The sequence below is a fragment of the Canis lupus genome, chromosome 18 (genome assembly GCF_048164855.1).
Source record: "Canis lupus baileyi chromosome 18, mCanLup2.hap1, whole genome shotgun sequence".
NCBI lineage: Eukaryota > Metazoa > Chordata > Mammalia > Carnivora > Canidae > Canis > Canis lupus.
The window spans coordinates 14,908,708-14,932,671 of NC_132855.1; the positions used below are offsets into that span (position 1 = coordinate 14,908,708).

The 23,964-nt window shown below is 42.1% G+C and overlaps 1 protein-coding gene across 3 annotated transcripts in view; it reads right to left on the reverse strand.

The window, feature by feature from the left end:
• BMPER (BMP binding endothelial regulator) overlaps window positions 1-23,964 on the reverse strand; it is a 244,347-nt gene that overhangs the window by 12,861 nt on the left and 207,522 nt on the right. The gene's annotated exons all lie outside the window — the stretch shown is intronic.

Genomic DNA, 23,964 nt, shown 5'->3' on the forward strand with positions numbered 1-23,964 from the left:
CCACCGTCCAAAGCAGTCTCCACTACCCATATCTGGCTATTGAGCACTTGAAATACATCTAGTGTGTGTGAGGAACCATTTTTTTAATTTCATTTTAATTAACTTAGATGCAAATAATCAATATACCCAGCGGTTACCATGTTGGAAAGGTAGTTCTTGGGCTATAGTCACCATTCAAGGTGCTGCCATTTTGTGAACAGCTCTGATACAAGAATCATAGTTTCTACCAAAATGTGACCAAAATAGTGGCCAACGTAATGAAAGTATAAAATCCCAGGGCTTTCTGAAGACATACAATTAAAATTCACTTTTCTAGTAGCTTAGAATTTTAGTTTTTTGAGAAACAGTGAACCTCATTCTTTAGAATGTGGGGTGACAAATTATAAATAAAGCAAAACATTCAGACTCCTAATTAGACTGAAAAATAAAGAAGATTGAGCCAAGGTCTTCATTGCTTAAGTTTAAATACAGAAATGATGGGTCAGGACACAAGGAGAACTGAAACGGGCTTAAATGTAAACTAACAAATTTTCAAGCACGTTGACCTCAAAGACACAGTAATGACCTTACACTGGCATGCCATATTGCCACTGACAAAGTGCTTCCACAGGCAGTCTGTCACTGAGCACTAAATAGGACAAAGCACCGTCCCTATTTTATAAATAAAGAGGTCATTTCACAAATGAATAGATGGGCCCAAAGTCACATTAAAAAGTGGCAAAGAGTGAATTAAATTACATCCCCCCAGATGCATGCTCTTCCTGTTATGCCATAGGCTTGTCTTCCTTTTCTTCTTCCAGCAAGCTCACTCCCTAATAGTTTTGGACTTAACATTTATGCAAGAGGCCCTCAAGATTAAGAACGTGAAACTACTCTTATTTTTTTTTTCACACCCTTGTTCAGCAACACCTCTTCCTTACAGAATCTAATCAAGGCTGAAAGCAAAAAACAAAGAATACTAATATTCAAGATTATGAACAGCACAGATGATCTTGAAAAGTGACCAGGATGTGATAATCCACTGTGAATATGTCAGCACTTTCTCTTGGCGTGGGATGTGTGTACACATCTGATTACAGAGAGTGGACAGCTAGCTCTGTGTAAAGGCTGATGCACCACCTGCTTTGAACAGGAATTAAATGCAGAAACCATATTAAAGAATCAATAGACTCCCCGTGTACCCGCAAAGTTATTACAGCCCAATCCTCAAGAACACAGCCTTGGAAATATAAACTAACAGGGACAAAAGAGCAATAGAACTGAAACCTAACAAGCCTCCTCTGTGTCATCAAGTGAGAAATTATCTGATGACTGATACTTAAGACAGAAAATTATTTGATGACTGATACGGGACAGAAAAATGGATCTATCTCCTCTCTGTAATAATAAAGACTGTATTTCTTTTTTAAAAAATATTTTGTTTATTTTAGAAATAGAGAGAGGGACAGTGGGGTGGGGAGGAACAGAGGGAGATGGAGAAGCAGACTCCGCATTGAGTCCAGAGCACGAGTGGGGCTCCATCCCAGGACCCTGAGTTCCCGACCTGAGCCCAAATCAAGAGCCCCTCAACTGACTGAGCCCCCCAGGCACCCCAAGACTGCACTTCTTCATACCTCCCCGCACTTTGCATTACAGAAATCTTATGAAATCATGCTCACCAGCTAACCCTTTCCAGTACCAAACACCAGGCTGTGTCTAATTCCGTGCAGAGCCCCCAGGCTTTGGAGAAAAGGCAGGGAAAGGCTGTTCTTAAAAGGGCCTGGAGGTATCTAGGAGGAACACCCTTCAAGACCACTGCCTTGGCGGTTTTTATTTCCACTTCAGACCAACCTTTACCCTGTACACTCCCACTCAGACTTCACAGCAAAGTCTGTGACCTCACCTCCATGGGGCTCCCCTGGGGGACTGCAGTGTCCCCCCTTCCTGGCCCACACAGGTGCCACTGCCTGGGCCCTGATGCACTGTGTGGGGAGGAGGCGGGCTCCACATGAGGACACCAGGCCTTCGGGCCAAAGACCGTCTCTTGCGACGCTGTGAAACTGCGTGGACAGCAAACAGAAGGCGATGGGCGTGGGTGAGTCCTTGGGGAATGTTTGCTTTCTCTCCCCTTCCTTGCTGCTGGCCCTCTTAGGAAGCTATGTACACGATTCAAAATAAACTGTGATCGGCTAAATCCAATTCACCGAGACTGGGGCGGGGGGGGGGGCGGGGGAGAAAAGGCCGTGAGCTCACGGTGAACGTGTAAGCTCACATTTAACAGCCACTGCGTTTGCACGCTCCACCTCCACGACAGTCCCCTGGACGCACAGGCCACAGCCAGCAGCGTAGCTGCCCTTTACAACGAAGGAAGATCCGGGCTCCTTCTAGCTGCCCTTTACAACGAAGGAAGATCGGGGCTCATTCTATTACTTGGCACTCACGAGGAACAACACTGGAGGAAAAGCCATTTGTCAAAGCCACCCTCCTCCTCCGCTTGAAGTATTTCGCATATATTTAGAGGCTTGAGAGATGTGTTTGGCCACAGAAGTTAAAACTACAAGATGTCTTTATTCCCCCCTTGTCAAGTTGATGATTTTTACACAAAATCGGACCCAGGGTTTGTGAGAGAATGAGGAAAGAGAGGGTCCCTCCTCTGTTTGGCAGAGTGCACAAATGTTAGTTCTTACGTTGGGCATTTTGCCACCGTCAGCTTTGCTGTGGCCTATCTCACACAGCAATGGGGTGGGAGGCAGGTCTTAATTACTAGCCCACTTGGGACACCCAGAGGGCTCTGAGGTTGAGGGTCTGCCTTCAGCTCAGGGTGTGATCCCGGGGTCCTGGGGTCGAGTCCCTCATCGGGCTCCCTGCATGGAGCCTACTTCTCCCTCTGCCTGTGTCTCTGCCTTTCCCTCTGTGTCTCTCACGAATATATAAATAAAACCTTAAAAAAAAAATGACTGACCCACTTAACTTTAGGGGAATTGGAGCTTGGAGGCGGTAGGTTGCTCAAGGTCATGTGGCCGACTGCAGATCTGAACTGCAAAACCAGACTATAATTCAGGTCTTTCATCTCAACACCCATACGAATAATAACGACTGCATCAGAAGAGCTTTCTAGGGAGCAACTGGGCAGTGCTTATAAATAACCCTAAGGAAGCTTCTTTCTTTGGCAGGGAAATTTCACACCCAAGAAAATAGGGATGCATGTGGATGGAAGACTCTACGTGCAGGGTTTTCATCACAATGTTATTTAAAATGAAAAAGAAGGCAGAGGGATAACCTGAATTGCCTAGAACAAGGGCCTAGTGAGCTACAGCTAGGTGACCTTTATGTCCTGCAGACATCGCAATGACATTTTGTAGAAGATGAGGAAACATTCAGGCAGGATTGATTGAAAAAGAGCAAAACTGTTTCGCTACTGTGTGGTCACGCATAAGAAGACAAAAATAACTGAGAATTGATATGCCCAAATATTCACAGCAGTCAACTCTTGGTGATAGAACTGTGGCTCTTCTTATCGTCTTCATATCTGTGCTTTCTGCAGTAAACACATATCACTTTTCTAAAAAGATAAAATCGGTGTATTTTTAAATCGACAAAAAGAGTAACATGAGACATGTTAGTATTTCAATCAGAATGAAGGGACAAGAACGAGAAAAGAAAGAATAAAGAATGGGAGGAAATTAAAACATCCCTTTGGAGGTCTCAGTTATTAAATATTTCTCCAGCTACAGTTTTCCAATCTGTGTATCCGAGGCCTCCTGACACAGGCTTTGATTTTATTCATGGTGTATTATCCTCAGACTCCCACCTCATCGGTCAGCTGATGCTATGGACTTGACATCCAGATGGTTGGGACGGATAATGGGATAATTAGGTACGCTTCTGCTGGAAGGAATTTATTAAGAAAAAGGAAACTTATTAAGAGTAAAGTAAAAGCATCCTCAAATGCACTTCAAATTTCCGGGAGGGGTGAAAGCTATTGTTATTCAAGTGTCCAATTTGTGTTGATCACACTTAATAGTTCAGTATGAGAAAAAAAAATCTAATTTATGACAGAACGGAGTTGAATTTTTATGTGGTAATGGAAACCTGTTGTTCCTTCCTTAGTCAGTATGCCCTGATTCTGCACATTTATATTCATTTTATAGAACATGTAGGAGAATTTTACCACTTTTAGTCATTAGTAAGATTTACGGCTATGGTTTCTCTGCTTTCATGTCATTATCCTGTCACAGTTATGTTCTGTTCCACGTTGAGTTCCTGCTCAGGAAACACAGGCGCCCATTGCTCCAGTGGGAAAACTCAGGCTGCATTACAATAGAGCTCTTCCAGGAAAGCTGCAGGTAAGACAGAAACATCGCCTGCCTATGGAGCCCCTTAAAGCATTCTTCTGTCACAAGAGCTTAGGAATGTATCTGGAAATGATGTTCTCTGATTTATCCACCCTGCTCCTGGCACCTTTCCTGACAGCAGAGAGGTACAGGCAGGATTCTTGTTTCTTGGGGCTCACAGAGCTGCGCACTGCAGCGATATGGAAAGAGGATGCCAAGAGCTACCTCAGGGTCCCCCCAGCTGGTGCCGGGCTGGGCAGCACTTCATCACATACCAGCTGCCCACCCCCCTTCTCTAATCATCTCCTGTATGGGTATCACGTCTCAATAAGATTCTTCGAAGCTCTCTCCTCACTGCGTGCAACATGGTACTGATACCATGGTGGGGTATCAGGTGGGGTCAGCTCCCTCCCTGGAACCCAACTTATCACAATTTATCTGCAGGGGAGCCCCCGTCATCTTCTCCCCTCCATTAGGTTACAGCCGCTGTCTCCCGCAGAGCTCTAGAAAGAAGCCACTAGCCACGTGGAACTGTGTACATGGAAATTTAAATTAATCACAATTAAATAAAATGTTAAGTTCCGCTCCTTCAGTCACACTGGCCACATTTCAAGTGTTCAATGACCCCATGTGGCTGGGGGCCACCATCCTGGACAGTGCTGAGTTACACAAGTTCCATCACTGCAGGAAGTTCTACTGGATGGCGGTATGAAGCAGGAGCACAGCTCCATCTGCGTTGGGAAACCATTCCTGTTCTTCCCAGAGAGATGTATAGATGCTGTGAGATCAGAATCAGGCTCACTCCGGCTCCTGCTGGGCACTTACAGAGAAAGCTCAAATTCATCATCCCTAGCGATCTAGATCTCCCTTTTTCTTCCCCACTCACATTCTTTTACCCAGTCGTTGGGAACGTCTCCTTACCCCTCAGGCTTCCTTCCACCTTGCCATTCCTGCCTTGACTGTGCTTCGTCTTTTCCACTGGAAGAATGTGATGTCTATCCTTTAAGGCTCAGTTAAAACTCCTCCACGATGCTCCCTGACCAGACTGGGAAAAGTCAGCCCCCTCCTACTGGGTCCTATCCCTTCTACTTCTTTATCCTGGCACAGACTCTGTGAATCCTAATTACTCTTTGTCTGTTTGAGAAAGGGGAACTTGTATCTTGTTCACCCAGCCAAGCAAGGTACCTTGAACACACAGCTCAGTAAATATGGTGAATCACAAAAGAGCCTGAAGGAGGATGGCCTGATGACTTTCGCCCGGCTTCCCCGGAGCCACGGTTGGACCCTGATACCTAGAGTGCGAACTCTATCCTTGCTGCTCCTCCCCGGCCAAGGCCTGAAGTGGCCACGGCCGCAGGGCTGCTCCCCACAGCAACCTCTGAACTAAGCTGCTTCCTTTGGGAACCATTCATTCTCATTTTGAACTTTTTACACCCCTCTCCTGCATCCTAGGGGATTTTCTTTGTAATTTAATGAACAGCAGAATAAAGGATCTGATCGGAGAAGTCTACTTTAATAACATATTTTCAGAAAAGCACATATTCAATATCGTAAGACCAACCTATAGCTCTTCGTGTTATTAAAAAGGCAAGCCTCCAATACTGCTAAAATCAAAACATCAAACATCGCTCTGCTTCCTAGCAACAGCATACCGAGTGGCTTTCCCTCTGCTTTTTCTGGCATGAAGGCCACCCCTGTCAGAGAGAGGTAAGTGTTCATGCGTTTGCTACCCAAACAGAGTTTTGAAGGACAGAAAAATTAACCACTGGGAACTCTCCACACTGCTTCTGGGGGAACAGAAGGGCAAGCCAGGAGTGACAGCAGCCAGCGCATCTGGGAGCCAGAGGTAGAGCTTTGGCTTTCCCCTCTGCCACCAGGAAGGGTCTTTGGCCGTACTATGTTGTTCTATTTGGAAGTCGGCTTTCCTGAGAGCAATAGTAAAATGCTGCTATGTCCAGAAGATGACTAGAAAACCACGCTGGGTTCATGTGGCTTTCCTTGCTCCATGTATCTAGGAAGTTCACAGAAGCAAGTGAAAGCATCTCAGGCTAGTTAAGTGCCTGGGCATCAGTGGGAAACGGGGAAGGGAGAGGGTTCCGGAGGCAGTCCTGGCTGGGTGGACAGACGTGTGTTTAACTACCAAGAGACTATTAAAAAATTCATTTACACTTTAATCCTTCAAATTCTGCCCTGACCTCCCTAACCTGAATTGAACTGAAATAACTACGGGTAGTAGCCATAAGAAGCCATAGCCTTGTCACATTAGACCTAAGAAAATAAACTTCATCCCTAACTCAGTAGTGGCTTCCTCTGCTCTTCTCAATACTATAAGGGCATCCTCATCAATTCACACACACACACACACACCCTAGCATATTGGCATAAAAAAAATTGGGCCAAAAGATTCAATAATGAGAAACCTGAGGTTGCTTTATTGTGTTGTTAATCAGGGTGCGGCAAACCTGCAGAGCCAGCCAGCAGGGAGTCCTTGCTGCTCCCTCCAGATTCTTCCTGGGCCAGCCACAGTTTGGCACCATAGTGGCTTAAATATTGGTGAGAATGTTTGATATCAAATATTGGCTTAAATGTTGGCTGTATGGTTGCCTAGGTTTCCACGACAGCACAGCAAGGCTAGATATTTCTGGATGAGCTTATTTCACAAACTCGATCTAAGGAGATGGGTCAGGAGAATCTGGGAGTCTAGCTATTTCTCTGGTTGTAGATACTGAATTTATCTACAATCCAGCCTCATGAGAACCCCCTTCCCCTCAGACACACATACATTAGACCTTTCACCCACTCCTAAGTGTGAAGAAAAATGAATTCATTGAGCCCTTTTTGTTTGTGGTATTGATTCAGGCACAGACATGAATAGAGATGGACACACCTTCAAACTCCAAGTGACATGTAAAGGCTATTATGGTCAGGAAGTCAGTGCAAATGGGATACTGAGGACTAAGTCCAGAAGGCTTCACACAGTAGGAAAGACATGGGAGCTGGGTCTTGAAGGATGTGTGGAATTTTGCTTCATTACAGAGTGAGGGAAACGAACTTGCAGGTAAAAGGAGGAGTTTTGAATAAAAGCACAGAGCTTCCAAATCACCAGGTCTCAAAGTTGATGGTCATGTGGTCCAACCTCCAATACTTAAAAATGAGACAAGACAAAGAGTACCCGCCAGTCACACAACCTGTTGTTGAAGGCCTTGTTTCCTCACATAGCAGCCTGGCAGGTCCTGTTGTTAAGACATTTCTTTCTCCTAGGGATCTAAACCCTCATAATCCCCAACCTGAACTTCTAGGTGTGACACATGGCACCGTGCAGAACTGGTCAACGTGCTCGTGCCCACAATGACTTCAGTTACATTCCTGAGCTCCCCCATCAGCCTCATGTGTTCTCAGCCTCTTATGTCTGCAACTGCTCTCTTTCTGCCTTGACAGGAATCAAAATCCAGCTACCAAAGTAACAGGGAAAAACCTACCAAGCCATTTCGAAAATTATTCACAACAAACCTTTTGGACTGCTTGCACTCTGTTCTTGTTAGGTATACAGTTGCCTACTTATCTGCATGTAGCTCCAACTTAAAACCTAGGGACTCCGGGTGGCGCAGCGGTTTGGCGCCTGCCTTTGGCCCAGGGCGCGATCCTAGAGACCCGGGATCGAATCCCATGTCGGGCTTCCGGTGCATGGAGCCTGCTTCTACCTCTGCCTGTGTCTCTGCCCCCCCCCCCTCTCTCTCTCTCTGACTATCATAAATAAATAAAAATTAAAAAAAAAAAACCTAGGGACTCCACACTTTGCCCTAATTTACACTCCCCAGATACTGAAAAATACTGATGGCTTTAAACCTCCAGGGTTAAATACCCCAGGAGGCAAATGCCATTACCTGCAAAGCAGAAGCTAGGGTGGCATAGGAGATCCAGAAATGGTCCTCAGCCTGGGACACCTTCCTAAAGCTAGAGATTGTTTTGTGGAATCACACAGGCATGGAGACCTCCTTTAAAGCTACCCATGTGGGATGCCTGAGTGGCTCAGAGGTTGAGCATCTGCCTTTCGCTCAGAGCATGATCCTGGATCCAGGATCGAATCCCACATCGGGCTCCCTGCATGGAGCCTGCTTCTCCCTCTGCCTATGTCTCTTCCTCTCTCTGTGTGTCTATTGTGAATAAATAAATAAAATATTTAAAAAATTATAAAAAAATAAAGCTACCAATGCTTATGATTGTCCATAGACGCCAATCTTAATGGGAGTCCGTCATACTTGCTCTGGGCAGAGACCAAACAACCATCATGCACGTTCTGGAGCCTAAAATGTGTTTTCTCTCGATAAAACCATCTATCAGACCGTATACGGAGAATATCATCCCCGTGCCCATAGTTAAGTATTCTTGTGCCTTAGGGTTGGAGAAGGTGTGTGCACCGTCCTGCTATGCAGCCCAGGCCCAGCTGGGACGTTAAAGGGGCCAGATCCAGAGATTCTATAACCACTAACGTGACTACAAGATACTCCTCTAGGAGAAAAAAAAAAAAAAAAAAGAGCTATCTTTGCTCGAGTATGAAACACTGGCTCCACAGAGGGGGAGAAGCTAATCGTGATTAGCAAACATTTGCTGGGCTGTCACTCTCTGAGGGATAACTCATTATTTCAGTTGGGGCAGGGATGTCTGGCAGGCCGGCGGGGAAGGGGAAGCCTGGTCACCACCCCCCTCTAGTGGCCGAGAGCTAGAGTGCCAAGTAACCTTCACTGGGATTCCAGCATCCGCTTCTTCACTTTTGGAGGAGGTGGGGGAGGGAGGCTGGCTGATAAAGCAGAACGTAAATAAAAACGGCTGCTTGTCAGAAAATCAATCACTCTTCTCTTAAACATGTTCAATTCATCACCGTCACGGTCACTGTAAAACAACTGTGGGGCTGGTTGGTGGACTCCAACCCCGCAGGATCTAAGAGCCTCCTGGGCACCTGCCACAGAGGATAGAATATTGGAGGCACTCCCTGCTAGGGGGCAGGTGAGGAGGAGGATCAGTGGGCAAAAGCCTAAGCTTTTGTGTTTTTTATAAAAATCTCATTTTACCTATGCACCGTATCTAGCTTGACCTACTTGGTTTTTGCAAAGAATCTCAATTACAAAAGAGTCCCAGACCCTTCACCTAAGTAGGAGGTACCACCTCTGAGGCCGTGACATATTCAGAGGCCAAAGGTGCCAGCGTGTTGACTATGTTCCATCACGTTCCTGCTTCCCAATTAGTAACACAGCAGAATCACTGCAGTCCTGGCGTTCTAGGACTCTGTGTCTAAATGTGGACTCGCCCAGCCCTAAAACTAGGTGATATTCACACTTGGGAAGTCCTTCTAGGAATGAGAGGGGGCCCTTTGCTGAGAAAAATTTCAAAATCTCTTCTTTGAGGCCAGCCCATCTCATTCTATTTCTATCCCCAACATAGATACTCATCCCCTTTGCAATTGTTCCATTCAACACGACAAACATGAATGGAGTGTCTGCTGCATGCAAAACAACAGGTTGGGCTCAGTGGGGGATGTGGAAGGAAAGAAGACCCTGCCTTCAGCTTGGGACTTTCAGTGTCATGAGGAGGACAGGGAGAGACTAGCAGGCCACAGGCAGTGCAACCAAGAAGGCTCCATCTGGGGCTTCTGTAAGTGCAGGGCTGCACTCGAGAGGGAGTCCCTCCTTACACCCTGCTCATCTCTGCATAGCAGGGGAGAGGAAAGTGCACCCATGAGATGAGTCGCCAGAGACAGCAAGGTGAGGCCAAAAGCCCTGTGGAGTCCCACACCTGCGTGAAAGCCCACCTGGGTCACTTTGGAGACAGTCTTTCCCCTTTCGAGGCCTGTTTTCCTTATGTCACCTCTCATGGGGTTCTCATGCCAAGTAAGTGAGAAAACGGACTGTCCAATTGTTAAGAAGGAGAGAGAAATTGGGCAGTCCGGGTAGCTCAGTGGTTTAGCGCCGCCTTCAGCCCAGGGCCCGATCCTGGAGACTCGGGATCGAGTCTCACATTGGGCTCCCTGCGTGGAGCCTGCTTCTCCCTCTGCCTCTGTCTCTGCCTCTCTCTCTCTCCTCTCTCTCCAATCTCTCTCATGAATAAATAAATAAAATCTTAAAAAAAAAAAAAAAAAGAAGAAGGGAACTCCTGGGTGGCTCAGCAGTTAAGTGTCTGCCTTCGGCCCAGGGTGTGATCCTGGAGATCCAGGATCAAGGACCACGTTGGGCTCCCTGCATGGAGCCTGCTTCTCTCTCTGCCTGTGTCTCTGCCTCTCTCTGTGTCTCTCATGAATAAATAAATAAAATCTTAAAAAAAAAAAAGGGGAGAGAGAAATTCATGCACACAGGGGCATGAAGGCTAGAGGAAGAAGCCAGGCAGAGAGCAGGGTCTCCTATCTTTGCCCAGCTCCAGCTCAAAGTGAGAAGGATGCATAAGTGGTGCTTTGTTTTTTTCCCTCTCATTCTGGGGTGAGGGGGCGGGGGGGGGCATTGCTCTCAGCTCCATCCTGGGGGACTCCCAGCCCCAGCTGTCCTCTGTGAAATCTTGCCATTGGTGGCCCAGCGTGACAGGACAGGTGTGCCGGTTTAGACCACGGCCGCCTGCTGAGAGGCAGTCACTGGGACTGGCGATCACGAGTGGCAGCAAGGAAGATCCATGAAAGTGAAGGCATCTGGCATCTGGAGGCCACACCCCAGCCATACGCAGCAGCCACCACCAGCCCAGCTGCTTTAAAAGGGCCAACCCTTCCAGAGGCCTTTTCCACATTAGGCAGTGGAAGGCTGCCAAGTCCACAAACTCTGTGCTACGTGTGCTAATAAAAGGGCAGCAGTGGTGGCCGCACCCCCAGAGGATGCACTGCTGTGGTGAACTTTTTCAGATGCTGGGTGCCTTTCATCAAGCATCTGCCGGTCCTTTGGCTCCACCAATAAACCAGTATTCACATCCAATCACTGCACAGGGATGGGATTTTTTGCACTCCATACTCTACGCAGTTTGACTGTACGGGGAAAACTAGATCTAAGAGAAGTATCCTTCCTGGGGGGCCCACCCCACTCGCATCAGTTGGGGATGGCACGTGGCCATTCGCAAATCACAGAGTAGAGGTTCAGGGACCAGCCACTCCCCAAACCCCAACCATAAACATCACGGACCAACCATCTTCTTGCAGCTTCCCACCCTCTGCTCAAATGATAGCATCCTCATATAAGCCCCAGAGAGATGGAATGTGAGGCCCGTTTCCTAGAAGCAAAACAATGGGGAATATTGCTTTCAAGGCCCCAGAACATTCATAGCCACAAAAGTAGAAGAAGTGGGGTAAGGCAACCTTCCCTCAGTACCTACTGTATGCCAGGGACTGTTGCACAGACAAGCACATATAATTTTGACTGCAAAATTTTTAGCAGAAGAGAGAACTAAGACCCAAAGAGGTCAAGCGGGTTTTTTGTTTGTTTGTTTTAATATTACACAGGTAGTAAGTGGTAAAGCTAGGTCCACACTCTCTGCCCTATAACACACTGCCTAAACAACGCACTCTGCTCCTTCTGCCCCTTTCTCCCGGTTAGAATGTACTCCTCCTTCAATATGCAGGCCAACAGCTTTCTCAGGGGGGCTTCTGAGATCCCCAAGATAGATGAGGTTGCTATTTAATTCTCATGGTGTTCCTGAGTGGCCCTTGTCACAGCCTGCAACTATGTTCTTGTCTGATGGATCTCTCACTCCATCCACCTCTCTACACTCCAAGGAGGGCAGGTTTTGCTCACCATCTTTGGCCAGCCCTGGTCAAGAGTAGATGCTCAAAGATGCTATTTTTCTGAATGAATCATTTATCAATGTTTATATAGTCAAGTACAGATAAAGTGAATTCTAAGATGACAAGGAGAATCAATTGGTTCAATGACCTGAAAAAGTTCAAGGAGGAGTGAGCATCCCATGGATTTAAGTACGACCAATGGCCAAGAGGAGTAAGATCTGGAAACAGGCCACTGGGTTAGGTAACTAGGAGTCATTGATGGCCTCAGGAGGAATAATTTCATGGGGTGGGGACAAAAGTATTAAGGTGGGAAATAGGTGAGACACTGAGAGAAGGCCATTCTTTCAGTAGGTTGGTAGTGAAGAGGAGGAGAGAAAATGAATGACAATGCAGGGAAGCTGGGTGGAGCACTCCTGTGTGAATTTGTACATATGTCAGTTTTTTAGGATCAAAGAGACCTGGACATGTTTGGCACCAAGGAAAAAGAAGTCGAAATGTTGAAATTGAAGAGATGGAGGGGTTAGGTAACTGGGAGAGTAATGTCATGAAGATAAGTAGGTAAAGATGGAGTCAAGAATGTACAAGAAAGATTGTCCTTCTCTTCACTTACAGTTGCTAGTAAATCCCTGAAGAAAAGTTCCTGGAAAAAGAAAAAAACACTCACAAGTCCTTTTGATTATACAAAGCAGAGTGGGGGAAGGGGTAAAAAAATCAAGGCTACCTTCTAAGTCAGCAGTTGGATGACGATCAATGACCCAATGCAAGTCTCTAGCAATGAAGGAGGTAGAATTATTTATTTTAAGATTTTATTTATTTATTCATGAGAGACAGAGGGAGGCAGAGACACAGGTGGAGGGAGAAGCAGGCTCCATCCTGGGTCCCCAGGATCACGCCCTGGGCCGAAGCCAGTGCTAAACCCCAGAGCCACCTGGGCTGACCTGAAAGGGGAAGAATTAAATGAAATTTGCAAATGGTGTTTCCAGGTGAGGAAGAACTCCAGATGAGAGACAAGATTCCCACCTTTGGAGAATAAGAGTTCCACCTTCTCTCAGTCCATGACCTTGGAGGCCCATGGCAAATGAACTAAAATAAAACTAAACCAGAGTTTTTATCAGGAAGAAATTTAGTGCTGGAGAAATTGGTCCTTGGCTTCCATGAAGAAAAAAAAATAATATGGCAGTTTCCTTAAACCTTAATTTTATGATCTAAAATTAGTGGTGGAACCATTTTCCCCCACATCAGAGGACCCGAAGTTTAGAAACCACTCTTTTGAAGGTGGGGGGATTTTCTAGATGCTTTCTTCCTAAATATTTTAATGCTCTCATCTGAATAGTCAAAGTCTTAACAGCAACCACTGTAGCAATCCATCTTGGTTTAGGACAGTGAGTGCTCAAAAATCCTACAATAGGCTGGATAACTCATAAACAGTCACCGAACCAGAGATTCAAGAGTCTTAAAAGAGATTAGTGAACATCTACTTGCTGCAGGAATTCCTTTTATAACATCCCTGACAGATGGTCATACATCTGCATCATGTCCGTGACAACAGCTCAGTAGCTTTTTAGGAATATCATTCTTGTGATAAACAATTAAGCCTTCTATCTCTCAGGAAGTTTTCTTATATATTAAATGAAAATGTGTTCTGTAGCTTCCACCCATTTGTTCAGATTCTACCTTCTGTTACATTGCGGAATTATTCTATTCTATTCCAGCCTCCATATGATATCCTCTTCAAACACATTACAAAAAGTAAAAATGTTCCACTTAAAAGTTAACTTTTGGGGAACTTCCAGAAATATGCCTATTATACCATTTTTTACTTCCTGTGCTTTTATTTTCTTTACACCTAGCAGCTAAAGGGCATTCAATTTAAGCATAAGCCTTCTTTCCCTTTTATTTATTCTTTCAACAAATCTCTGCTGAGCAGGGCATTGTGTTCACCCCCAAGTTAGGGGTAAAGATAAAAAAGATGGGGTTTCTACTCCAACTACACAATGTGCTAAAATAAATTGTAATAAAAGGAGGAAATCAATGAATGCTATAAAAAGCAGTACAGTATTACCAGGGGAGTGCAAGGAGAGAGAGATTATTCTGGCAAGGAGGGGAGGGAGCGAGGAGTTAGGAAAGATTTCAAGGAGGAGGCTTCATTTGAGTTACCTCTTAAAAGAAAGAGGTGGTTTTACCCAGAAAAAGGGGAGGGAAGGGCTTTTCAGAAAACTCAGATTTTAGAAATACCTTTGTTTGAAATGACACGTGTGCCATTTGAAAATTCCTGAGCATCAAGAGGAGGAACAAAAGTCTTAGGAAATTGCTAGAAAGGGAGGTTAGGCTCATATAATGGACTGCCTTGTGTGCTAAGCTACGAGGCATGAACCTTATTCGGAGATCAGAGGAGTCATTGAGAGATTTGAGCAGAAAAGGGATAGAATAGAAAACATAGCTCAGGAAAGTGAGCCGATAATCATGTGTTAGGTAGGCAGGAGGAGGTGGAGATAGAGAATTAAATGGTGGGGGACGGTCAAGCACCTATTGAAGATGACCCAACCAAGGGTTACAAGAGAAACAAAGACACAACCGGGGATTATTAGGGGAGTGGATGGGGAGAATGGTGCCAGTAGAAACAGAGAGAAAACATAAAGCACATGAGATAGGAGAAGGTATAATCTGTAGAATTTGGAAAACATTTGCATGTCAGGGCAAAAGGGAAAAAAGGAAGGGTCACAGATGCTTCTGGAGATTTGAGCCTGGGTTTAAAGTCTGTCAACAAATACAGAATGCAAGGGGAAGAGGCTGGCAGCAAGGAAGAGTGGAAAGAGAGACAAGGAGTTTATAGTTAAACATGCTGAGTTTCTGGTGGTACTTCCAAGCAGTGAAGGGGTGGTAAATGTTTAGCAACTGGCTCCTGGGGAGTTGGGGAGAAGAGAACCCCTGATTTGTATAGCCTATGCCAATTTCTATGGTATAAATTCTTCCACTGTAGCTGCTTGAGGCTACCAGCATGACATCCCTGATCACTAAGCACGGTGTTGGGAAGAGACTCTAGCAAATGCCTCTAGAGAGCCACTTGAAGCCAGCTCCAGCACACCACTGCACCCGGTTAACAATGTGTAACAGGCGCTGGAGAGAGGAGACATATGTCGAGCCAAGAGGATTCCTTATTTTCCAGTAAACAAAATGCAATTTTATTTTTGTGAGACAAAGGCAACACCATGGCTACAGGCAGACTTGAGGATCCCTACTGATGTGTTCTAACGTCAGCCAAGAGTCACAAATAAATTATCTCATTCTCTGTTACCAATGTTCATGTAAACACCATAAAAATGAGTGCTGACAGCAACCAATGAGTTTATGCTAGTTTTATTTTTCATAATGTCCTGGGAAGATTCCTCCTTTAAGATTTATTATTGTTTTGCCTACCATGAAATAGTAACTAAGTGTTTTGCTAAATCAATTTAAAGGTTGCTTTGTTTCATTGCCACCTTTGTAAGTACCTCTGGGCTGTCTACTGTTTTATAATGGCTCATAATAATGCTGCTCAGTCAATCATAGGATACAATTTGGCTTTAAAAAAAAACCCTATAAACTACTCCTTATCTCTTTGCAGGTTGTATAAAAATCTAGCAACATGACTGATTAATGTTGGGGCAGTCAGTAATGCTATGAAGTTGGTAAGGCATCAGAATAAGAAAATGAGGTGAGAAAAGTTGACAGCTCATATAAACATAATGATTAAAAGTCATGCACTCGGGAAGAAGATAGGAGGAAAGAGGGAAAAATGAGTGGTCAAAAAAGATTTTACTATGACTCAGCAGTGAAAAATTATAATTTCTCACCCATATCTTTCCAGTGATAGCACAGATACCATCTTATGCTTTCTTCCGGACACAGCAGCGAGTCAAGTATTTTTGTGCAAACACTTCTTATAATAATACTTAGGGGAACATAAACTCCTCATTCTTCACATAGCAGCCAAATGTTCTTTTAAAAATATAAAATAAATCATGTCATTCCTCTAATCAAAAGTTTCCAAAGACGCCTCATCACATTAAAAATATAATCTACATAAACCTAATCATGGTCCACATGCCCCTGACGATCTAAATCCTTCCTGCTTTACATTTTCAACTCTATTTACCAGCCTCAGCTCACTACCTTCCAACCAGACTAGACTGCCTGCCATTCCTTAAATATGCCATGCTCATTGCTGCCTTTGGCTGAAACAATCTTCCAGTTTCCTGGAGGAGTGGCTTGCACCTTCTTAACTTTCAGGGGAATTATTAGCTCCTCAGACATTCCTTCTCTGACCACAAGTATCTACAACAATCCTCTACCTCCACTTCACCAGCCTCTCTCACATCAATTTAGTTGATTATTGCTTTAGTTTTGGTTGCATTCCTGCTTTAGTTTTGGTTGCATTCCCCAGCGAGGATGTAAGCTTTGTGAAGGATTTCGACTAATGTCCTGCTGAATCACCAGCACAGTCGCTAGCAAGTAGAAGGTGCTCAGTAAATATTTGTGAAATGAAAAGTGCTCCCATTCCCATTAACTGGACACAGTTTTATGAAAGATAAACAAAAGAATGACTAGACCTGTCTCCACCATCCTGTCCTCCATTATGTTTAAATATAATGCCCTGACCTGATGAATGCCACATTAAAGTTAACATAGCAACTTGAATAACTTAAATATATGACTGGGGATCCTGCATCAGACCACAGACAGGCCATTTTAAAGAAACATGACCAAGACTGTATGTGCTGATGATCCATGACATATTGAGAGCAACCCACAGTACTTTCCAGGAAGCCTTGCAATAAGGTGAGGTAAATGTAAGTATGAACTCCTTTTAGTCACCCATTCCTCTAAATAGCATTTACTAAGCACCTACTACACAGAGGCCTTGTGCTGATGTACAGATGGGAAATCAAAATCTTCATCGTCAAAGACATAAAATAGAGTGAGAGAAACATATGAAAAGAATTTCGATGCCATTATAATATTATATCTGATATAATATTATGTATAGTAAATATGTATGTACATATATGTATGCATCTATATAGTATTATAATAGAGATATGAAGGAAGTACAGAGAGACAGCAGAGGAGGAAATGATCAGTCAAGTTAAGAATGGGGGTAGTAGGGACACCTGGGTGGCTCAGTCAGTTGAGCATCCAACTCTTGATTTTAGCTCAAGTCATGATCTCAGGGTTGTGAGATAGAATCCCAAGTCTGGCTCTGTGCTCAGTGGGGAGTCTGCTTCTCTCTCTCTCTCTCTCTCTCTCTATCATCCTCCTTCATCTGCCCCTCCCCTTATTTGTGCTTTCTTTTTCTCTCAAATAAATAAATAAAACTTTAAAAAATAATGTGAGCAGTATATTTGAGGAAACTTCATTGAAGGGTGGACCAATAATGGCCAATGAGCCCACTCTTGCATGAGTTTGAAAGGTAAATGGGGTAAGGAGGGATAACAGGGAGAATAGCAGATACAAAATCATTAAGCTCTGAAATGACACTACTTACTTAGGGAATTACAATTAATTTTATATGGCATGAGTTGTTGCATATATGCAAGGAAGGATCCTCACCTTATCAAAATACAGCAAAGAGAGCATAGACAGTAGAACTAAAGACTATCTATTTACAAAAATAGGGGCAAAAATATAATTAAACAGAATCCAATAGTACATTAGAAGAACAACATATTAAATCAAGGAGTGTTTATTTTAGAAATAAATGCAAGGTTGGTTTGATATTAAGACATTTGATGATATAATTTTTTATATTAATAGATGAAACAAGAAAAACTATATATAACTATATATATAATAACTATATTCATGTTGACAGATGCCACATATAATAAACATTTATTCTGAGTTTTAAAACTTTGTTACAAACATGGTAAAACTAAAACCAAAGAATGCCTTCTTATTTTTTTTAAAGATTTTTCTTTTCTTTTTTTTTTAGATTTATTTTATTTATTCACAAGAGACACACAGAGGGAGAGAGAGAGAGAGAGAGAGAGAGAGAGGCAGAGACATAAGCAGAGGGAGGAGAAGCAGACTCCATGTAGGGAGCCCGATGTCGGACTCAATCTTGGGACTCCAGGATCATGCCCTGAACCAAAGTCACATGCTCAGCCACTGAGCCACCCAGGCATCCCAAGAATGCCTCTTTAATGCAGTGGATGGTGTCTATCTCAAGGTAAGAAGTCAGAATTATCCTTAATGATCAAACATTGAGGCATGTCAGTAAATTCAAAAGCAAAGGCTGCCTTCATTACTACTATTAAGTAACAGTATTCTAATGTTATATCCTCTAAAATTACACAAGAATGGGGTGCCTGCCTGGCTCAGTGGTAGAGCATATGACTTTTTATCTCAAGGTCATAAATTTGAGCCCCACATGAGTTGTGGAGATTACCTAAAAATAAAAATATTTAAAAAATAAAAAAACAAAATTACACAAGAAGATAAATAATAAACAGATTTTAGGAAGAGCAAAATTATACTTTGCTTGCAAATTATATGATTGTCTATAATTAAGAAACTTTAGAAAAAGAGAAGTTCTAAAAACAGTTTTACAAAATGCCAGCGATAACTGCTTAGGAACTATCCTCCACAAAAAGATCCAATTCCCTATACCAACCAGTCAATGTGAGAGAGAGAATACTTAAAAAATGCAGACTCTATATAAAGCAAATAACAAAATGTACTTGTATAAACAAAGACATTTCCTGGGATAATATAGTAGACTTTATTTTTATATTAAAAAATTCTCATAATGTAAGCTTTAGTGTGATAAAAATCAAAATACTAAGTTTGAAAAAAAAATTAAATCTCTTTGGCTGCCCAGTGGAAGTGGCAGTGTAGAGACAGAGTTAGTGTTCATTGTGGGAGACAGATGCACCTAAGGAAGAAGGGAGAGAAATTGGAAGGACAAAAACATAATGATGGTTTACACCAAGGCAACAATGGTTGCAAATGCAACCAAGAAAATGTATTTTAGTTATACTTGAGAGCTTACATCAACATGATTCATAAACTGACAGTTTGAGCACAGGAGTTAAAGAAGTGAGAAGAAACAATGACTTGTACATTCAACAAATATTTGCTGAGAAAATTAGAGACTCAAAACTGTAGATAATTAAATGAGAACATACATTAATTCAGCATCCTCCTAGGAAAGAGAATGCATTAAAAGGTATAATTTCAACCCACAAGAAGCCTACACATATTTAAGTACACACAAAAATAAAATCCCATATGGAACTTTATTAGCTGGAAATTATGAAGAAATTATGCCTTCAAATGAAAAAATAGCCAGAGGAGATTCTAAAAGTGTTTAATGAATGGGGAACATAGAACTGCAGGGAATGGTAGATGTAAAACTCATCAGTGAATTTGGCTCAGACTGAGCATACTCCGAGGAGCCAGAATCATAATCCAGGAGGAATAATCCAGAGTGAAGTTTTGAAGTAGAAGAGGACCCAGGCCTCTGGACCGCTGGTTCTCAGATCTGATTGCACTTAGAATTACCAGAGAGGGTTAAGTAACAATGATGCCAGGGCTTCAGGCCACAGAGATTGACTTAACTGGCCTGGGGTTCTTACGGTTCAAGGATCCTACTAGCCCCTAATTCTCCATAGGAATCCTCCATCATAGTCAGTAATTATTTTTTTTAAAATAATTATTTTAAAAAATAATTTTTAAAATAATTCACTTATTTTTTTAAAATAGGGGAAATGAGATACAGAGTTTTACAATCTTCAAGTTCTCAATAGCTTTTCCAACTTCAAAAGTGCTAGAAGCACATTATAGTCTTCTGATTTTCCTCCATCACTGTTGTTTAGATAAAATTGTGGGGAGAGGGAGTATCAAAATACAATCCTGATCCCCCTAAAATTTTATTAAACTAATTTTTACTTAATTTTAGAAATACCGGTTGGCACTGAGCTCTTATAAGTTTATCCTTCTATGCAATATTCAAGAAAGGATCTGATATTAAAGAATGCATGATAAATACTGATTGGAAGAGTTTCTGTGCACTCTGAGAACATTATATTTGCCCATTAACCTTTACCCAAGAATCAAGTAATTGCAGAGGCAAATGTTATTTCAGACCTTTGATGAAAATCATCCCTGTGTACATATCATAAACTCAGAGAAAAATGAACTCTGGGTCATTATTAGAAACATTCCAAAGAAAGAACTGTAATCTTCTCTCTCAAAGCCCTGCACTCACAATTGTCTTTCAACTGAAAGTCACTGCAAAACCAAAATTCTCAAAGGAAGGAAAGAGTTAAGGGCAAATAACGGGGCTGTTCAAGATTTCTTGTTAGCAAGATTTTCTCTCCAATGAAAGCCTTTCTCTGGCTTTGCTCGGACTGGTGTCCGTGTGCAGGCAACTTCACTAAGTGGCTGAGGGTGCAGCTGCACTCGGTGCCTGGGGTCTTTCTACTCAAACCAGCAGCCTTGACCTCACCTAGGGCCTCACCTGCGGTCTGCCAGAAATGCAGAATGTCAGCCCTACGCAAAACCTATGAAATCAAACTCAAGTGTTTTAACAAGATCCCGGGGGATTTGAACGTGCATTGAAATTTGAGAAGTAGTGGTCTAGAATAGAGCTACCGAAAATGCAGTCAGAGGAACAGCAGCTTCAGCATCACCCCGCAGTTGGGCAGAAATACAAATTACTGGGAACCATTCCAGACCTACTCAATCAGATGTTCTGGGGGTAGGGCCTGGGGCCCAGGAACTGACATTTTAACTATCTCTGCAGGTAATTCTTGGGCACAGCCAGGTTTGAGAAACAGTTGCCTTGAGCAGGTTTTTGCTCTGCCCTCTCCTACCTCCAGAGTACTTACTCTCTACCTATTGATAATTTGGGCTGAGACCACAGGATGAGTAGGAATTAAATGGAAAAGAAAGAGAAAGGATTGCAGCTTCAGAAAGAATGGTCCATCACCTAGCATCTAGGCCACAGCCTGAGATGATCTCAGCATCTGATGATGGACCTTACGTTCTCACTCCTTAGAAATTTTCAAATAAAATGATAAAGCCAGTGGTTTGAAATCTCAGTCTTAATTTTTTTTTGCAAAGCCTACCTTTAATTTCTATTTTTTTTTAAATAAAAAGTTTAGGTCCTGTCCCACTTTCCCACCCTTGGCCCCACTAAAGATATCTGCAGAATTTTAAAAGCAGACCTTCATAGTGATGGAGATCTTCAAGATGATGCGTGTATCTCTAAAATATTCACATTATTATTGCCATTGATAAGTTTCACTTTCCCTGTATTTTCATGGTGATTTCACTGTATGGAAAATGCAGCTGTATCCCTCAAGGAGTTTACTGCATGCTTCACTCCCTCCCTCTCTTTCTTCTCAACAAGCACACATTGAACGTTTCCTCACATTGAATGTGAGGCCAGGGGTAGGACACTAGGCAAGGCCGACCTGTTCCCAGCCCTTGTGGGGCTTACCGCTGGGCAGGGAACAGCTAAGTAATCAGACACACAGCATGGTAAGGGCTACAGTAAGAGCTACCAAGAATGTTGCAGGGTGGATCTCCTCTGGGCCCCAATGCTGAGCTAGGAGCACTGACAAGAATTAAACTCAGTCTGCGAAGTCAGGGATGGAATTTCTGAGGCTGGCCCTTGATGGAGAAAAGATTTTTCTTTTCTTTCAAAATGTTGATAATCGGGGTTTCATTAGCTCCTTCCAGTTCTGTTATTTCCTTGCTATGAGAAAGGATTTAGCCTTTTGCAGAGAAGAAAAAGCAGCCCGTCACCTTTTCTGAGTGTTGGAAAAGCCTTTGCTCTATATTTCTTTGATCCTCCACGTGGCTCTAGATTTAACACAGTGCATTGGATTCTATCATAGATTCTTAGTAAGTGTGATCATTTGATTGAAAAGTAAAAGAAGAAAATTTGTTTTCTTCTGAAGTCCTGTATGACGCTCACTGAAGAGCAACCAAGCTTAACTTAGAGTTGAGTTGGTGATAAGGACAACTCTGTATTTGGTCTTTACACTAAATGTTCTCCTAATGAAAGCTGACTCTATGATTCTTTCTTGTTTAATATTCATGACCCAAACTCTCGGGAGTCAAGGAGAAAAGTGAGTAAGAATGCAAACAAAGAACAAACTTCAAGAGTAGAAGACTGAAAATCAAGTCGCTTTTTAAGTATAAATAAACTTAGGAGAAATGGAAGGAATTCAGTTGGAAATTATAAACACTGAGAACTTTAAATAAAAGTTCTTACAATAAAAAGTAAGGAAATCAAAATATTGAAACTAAAATACCAAATACTAACTCTGTATCCCTGGGCAAGTAACTCAAACTTTTGTTCATAATGAAATATTTCAAACAGAAAAGAACAGAGTAATATAGCAAGTAGCTATGTACCCAGCACTCAGAGTTCACTAATGCTAACATTTTGCTATATTTGTTTCAGGTTTTTAAAAGGAAGAAAACATTAGAATTATAGTAGAAATTCTTTGGTCCTCTCTATCCCTAATTCCATTCCCCGTTCTTTCTTCTCAAAGCAGATGATTAGCCATTCTTTATAATAGTTCTATATTTTTACTGTATATAATTGTATCCATGAATAATAGGTGGTATTCTTTTATATTTTAAATTTTACACAGATGGTACCACACTGTGTATATCCCTCTTGAATTTGATTTTTCTACACAATACTGTGTTCTGAAAAATTATGCATGTTGATATCACTACATCTAGATCATGTGCTTTAATGTGTAATATTCATTTTTTAAAGCCATTCAATAAACGCACACAAGACTTCCAATTTGAGGCAACTATTAAAAATACTTCCAAGTATGTATGGATGTATGTATATATATTTGCTATATATTTGCTATATATTTTGCTATCTTTTTGAAAATTTTAAAAATTAATTGTATGTTATGTCAATCTTTGGAACAGGTTGAAACTTTTTGGAGTCTAATAAATGTCATTTTTTATATTATTCCATGTATGCCATAATAAATGTATACTCCATTTCTCAAATGCAGAGTTCTATACATATCCATTAAATCACACTTGATTCCAGTTGTTCAAATTTCTATATTCTTATCAATTTTTCAGCTTGAACTATCCATTTCTTAGACTGGTGTGTTCAAATCTCTCTTTATGATTAAGGAGTTGTCATATTTTACTTGTTAGCTAAACAATTTTTGATGGATGTGTGAAGTCAATGTGATTGGAAATGCACATGTACATGACCTGCTATCTTCTCACATATTGTTTCTAACTTCATATTTTCACTTTTCTCACCTTTAACTTCATCTCATATTATTGCTATAATGGCCTTCATTGGTTAGTGTTAAGGATATATTTTTTCCATCTCTTTACTTTCAATCTTTCTGTGCCATTCATTTAGGTACTCTTCTTGAAAACCACATATACCATACATGACTCCTTTTTTAGAAATCTAATTCTAGAGTCTATAAATTTTAATAGGCAACTTTAATTCATTTATAAGTTTTCCAATTACTGATCTGTTTGGATTGTTGCCTTCCACGTTTTTATGTTTTCTATTTGTAATGGCTTTTCTTCTTTATTTCCCTATTCCTTACCTTCTACTCTTTTTAGGACAACGTAATGTTGTTACTGTCCTACTCAGCAATTCCATTACTGGATGTTTACTCTATAGAAACAACCAAGATATCAGAAAGCATTTGTATGTAAGATGTTCCATGAAGCATTCTCTATAATGTTGATCTAGAAACATATGTCCAACAATAAAGAACACAATGAAATATTTTATAACTACTACAAATATTTTGCAGCCTATATAGCATAAAGAGAAAATGTTGCATGGTGTTCTATTAGGAGGAAAAGCAGAATACAAAATCCATATATCCCATGTGTACTGCT